The sequence below is a fragment of the Mandrillus leucophaeus genome, unplaced genomic scaffold, assembly GCF_000951045.1.
Source record: "Mandrillus leucophaeus isolate KB7577 unplaced genomic scaffold, Mleu.le_1.0 Scaffold15, whole genome shotgun sequence".
NCBI classification, from domain to species: Eukaryota; Metazoa; Chordata; class Mammalia; order Primates; family Cercopithecidae; genus Mandrillus; species Mandrillus leucophaeus.
The window spans coordinates 9,950,047-9,954,539 of record NW_012101476.1 but is presented as its reverse complement, the minus strand read 5'-3'; the positions used below and the strand labels follow the sequence as shown (position 1 = coordinate 9,954,539).

Below are 4,493 nucleotides of genomic sequence, written 5' to 3'. Positions count from 1 at the left end.
CACCACCACGCCTGGCTAATTTTTTTGTATTTTTAGTAGAGACGGGGTTTCACCGTGTTAGCCAGGATGGTCTCGATCTCCTGACCTCGTGATCCTCTCGCCTCGGCCTCCCAAAGTGCTGGGATTACAGGCTTGAGCCACCGTGCCCAGCCCCCAGGAATTCTTTAAAGGTTCCAAAGAGTTCTCTGGCTAAAGACTAGTGCTGCATCTGTTGGGCAATGTTGACAATCTCATCAAAAGTGGTGCTTCCACTGTGTTTCATGTTTTTGTGTTTCTTTCTGTCTGTTGGTGGTTCCCGAAGGTTGTGACAATAAGGGCAGAGGCAGAAGGCACCACCTCAGTCTGGGCCTGTCTGTTGTGGCTGGTCAGTTTCACTGTCATCCTCAGACTCTTCCAGTCAATGGTTGGTGATGTCATCAGCAACCATTTTTGGAGACAGACCCAGGGAGCTGACCTTGGGGGCCAGTGCAGATGTGGCACCGACTTCGCCACCGACACACCTCAGATATACGACTTGGATCTCACTGGGGTCAAACATAGGCGGCTGCAGTTGGTTGAACTCAGGTTCAGGATGACTGAAGCAAGTTGCACTTTGCCTTCTCTGAGCCGAAAAGCGAAAAGGTGCTCAGGCTCCCGGCAACTCTGTGAAGAAAGTTATTATCATCTTAGTTTACAGATGAAACTGAAGCTCAGAGAGGGCAAGCAGCTAGCGCAAGTCCCCACAGCTGGACTCAGGGCTGCTGGCCACAGGCCCTGGCTCTACATGCTGCACAGTCAGAGAGGGAGGGTCCCATGCGCGGCTGGAAGGCAGGAGGGAAGGCGAGGCTGGTGCTGGATAGTAACAAGCTGTTTGTTTTGGGCATTTCCCCCATACCAGACACTGTGCTAAATGACCCTTCTGCTTTGTTTGCCTGGAAAAGTCCCCATCTTAGTGAATTCTGACTTTCCACCTACTGTCCCGGAGCAGCTGACCATGGTGCAGAAAACTGCAGGACAGGGACCTTCAGCTGCCCCATACAGCCGGTGATACTGCCATGTCCCTGACTCCATGGGCTTTCAACACGAGGCCTCCCCAATGCAGTGTCCACACCAGCATTACCTGGGAACTTGGGAGACAAGCAGATCCCACAGGAGAGGGAAAGGGGAGCTGCCCTCAATCAGATCAAGTTTCCCCTGTGCCAGAAGAATCAGTCCTCCAGATGGGTGGGCAGCACGAGGCCTGCAGTGAATGTTACTGTGCTGTGCGCTCACAAAGTTAGAGGGCAGAGCTCATATTAAAGGTTCATACTGAGGGGTGAAGCCAGCTGGACTTCCTGGGTCCAGTGGGGACTTGGAGAACTTCTCTGTCTAGCTAAAGGATTGTAAATGCACCAATCAGAACTCTGTAAAAATGCACCCATCGGTGCTCTGTGTCTAAAGGATTGTAAACGCACCAATCAGCACTCTGTAAAAACGCACCAATCAGCACTCTGTAAAATGGACCAATCTGCAGGACGTGGGTGGGGACAAATAAGAGAATAAAAGCTGGTCACCCCCAGCCAGCAGCAGCAACCCACTCGGGTCCCCTTCCACGCTGTGGAAGCTTTGTTCTTTCGCTCTTCATAATAAATCTTGCTGCTGCTCACTCTTTGGGTCTGTGCCAACTTTAAGAGCTGTAACACTCGTGGTGAGGGTCTGTGGCTTCCTGAAGTCAGCAAGACCACGAACCCACTGGGAGGAACGAACTCTAGATGCGCCACCTTTAAGACTGTAACACTCACCGCGAGGTCCACGGCTTCATTCTTGAAGTTAGCCAGACCAAGAACACACCAGAAGGAATAAATTCTGGACACATTTTGGCGGCCCCAATGGGAAACACTCAGGCATCAACAGGCTCACCCTTGAAATGCATCCTAAGTCATTGGGACCAATTTGACCCACAAACCCTGAAAAAGAGGCAGCTCATTTTTTTCTGCACTACAGCCTGGCCCCAGTATTCGCTCTCTGATGGTGAAAAATGGCCACCTGAAGGAAGTATAAATTACAATACTATCCTGCAGCTTGACCTTTTCTGTAAGAGGGACGGCAGATGGAGTGAAATACTTATGTCCAAGTTTTCTTTTCATCGAAATACTTATGTCCAAGTTTTCTTTTCATCGAAGGAGAATCCACAACTATGCAAAGCTTGCAATTTACATCCCACAAGAGGACCTCTCAGCTGACCTCCATATCCTAGCTTCCCTATAGCTCCCCTATTAATGATAAGCCTCCTCTAATCTCGCCCGCCCAGAAGGAAACAAGCAAAGAAATCTCCAAGGGACCACAACCTCCCCCACCCCCACTATCGGTTATGTCCCCTTCAAGCTGTAGTGGGAGGGGAATTTGGCCCAACCCAGGTACATGTCCCCTTCTCCCTCTCTGATTTAAAGCAGATCAAGGTAGACCTGGGGAAGTTTTCAGATGGTCCCGATAGGTACATAGATGTCTTACAGTGTCTAGGGCAAACCTTCGATCTCACTTGGAGAGATGTCATTAGATCAAACCCTGGCCTTTAATGAAAAGAATGCGGCTTTGGCTGCAGCCTGAGAGTTTGGAGATACCTGGTATCTTAGTCAAGTAAATGACAGAATGACAGCTGAAGAAAGGGACAAATTCCCTACTGGTCAGCAAGCTGTCCCCAGTATGGATCCCCACTGGGACCTCGACTCAGATCATGGGGACTGGAGTCATAAACATCTGCTGATCTGTGTTCTAGAAGGACTAAGGAGAATTAGGAAAAAGCCTATGAATTATTTGATGATGTCCACCATAACTCAGGGAAAGGAAGAAAATCCTTCTGCCTTCCTCGAGCGACTAAGGGAGGCCTTAAGAAAATATACTCCCCTGTCACCCGACTCACTCGAGGGTCAATTGATCCTAAAAGATAAGTTTATTATCCAGTCAGCCACAGATATCAGGAGAAAGCTCCAAAAGCGAGCCTGGGGCCCTGAACAAAATCTGGAGGCATTTTATTAAACCTGGCAACCTTGATGTTCTATAATAGGGACCCAGAGGAACAGGCCGAAAAGGAAAAGCGAGATCAGAGAAAGGCTGCAGCCTTAGTCATGGCCCTCAGACAAACAACCTTGGTGGTTCAGAGAGGACAGAAAATGGAGCAGGCCATCACCTGGTAGGGCTTGTTACCAGTGTGGCTTGCAAGGACACCTTAAAAAAGATTGTCCAACAAGAAACAAGCTGCCCCCTCGCCCGTGTCCACTATGCTGAGGCAATCACCAGAAGGTGCACTGCCCCAGAGGACAAAGGTTCTCCGGGCCAGAAGCCCTCAACCAGATGATCCAACAACAGGACTGAGGGTGCCCGGGGCAAGCGCCAGCTCATGTCATCACTCTCACTGAGCCCAGGGTACGTTTTGAGGGCCAGGAAATCGACTTCCTCCTGGCCACTGGCGTGGCTTTTTCAGTGTTAATCTCCTGTCCTGAACAGCTGTCCTCAAGGTCCGTTACCATCCTAGGGATCCTGGGACAGCCTGCAACCAGGTGTTTCTCCCACCTCCTCAGTTGTAATTGGGAGACTTTGCTCTTTTCACATGATTTTCTTGCTATGCCTGAAAGTCCCACACCCTTATTAGGGAGGGACATATTAGCCAAAGCTGAAGCTATTATCTACATGAATATGGGGGACAAGTTACCTATTTGTTGTCCCCTGCTTGAGGAGGGAATCAACCCTGAAGTCTGGGCATTGGAAGGAACAAACTCAAGCTCCAGCCTTAAGCCTCCCCACAGGACAACACTTCTCTTTATACATCACAGAGAGAGCAGGAATAGCTCTTGGGGTCCTTACTCAGACTCGTGGGACAACCCCACAACCAGTGGCATACCTAAGTAAGGAAATTGATGTAATAGCAAAAGGCTGGCCTCACTGTTTACCGGTAGTTGCGGCAGTGGCCATCTTAGTGTCAGTGGCTATCAAAATAATACAAGGAAAGGATCTCACTGTCTGCACCACTCATGATGTAATGGCACACCAGGTGCCAAAGGAAGTTTATGGCTATCAGACAACTGCCTACTTAGACACCAGGCGCTACTCCTTGAGGGACCAGTGCTTCAAATACGTACGTGTGTGGCCCTCAACCCTGCCACTTTTCTCCCAGAGGATAGGGAACCAATCGAGCATGACTGCCAACAAATTATAGTCCAGACTTATGCCACCTGAGAAGATCTCTTAGCAGTCCCTTAGTTAATCCTGGCCTTAACCTATATACGGATGAAAGTTCATTTGTGGTGGAGAATGGGATACGAAGGGCAGGTTATGCCATAGTTAATGATGTAACCGTACTTGAAAGTAAGCCACTTCCCCCAGGAACCAGTGCCCAGTTAGCAGATCTGGTGGCACTTACCCGAGCCTTAGAACTGGGAAAAGGAAGAAGAATAAATGTGCATACAGATAGTAAGTACGCTTATCTAATCCTACATGCCCATGCTGCAATATGGAAAGAAAGGGGGTTCCTAACCTCT

At 49.3% G+C, this 4,493-nt stretch overlaps 1 pseudogene; it reads right to left on the bottom strand.

The window, feature by feature from the left end:
* Window positions 1–1,050, bottom strand: part of LOC105535761 — a 1,450-nt pseudogene extending 400 nt beyond the window's left edge.
* Window positions 1,051–4,493: the final 3,443 nt, after the last annotated feature.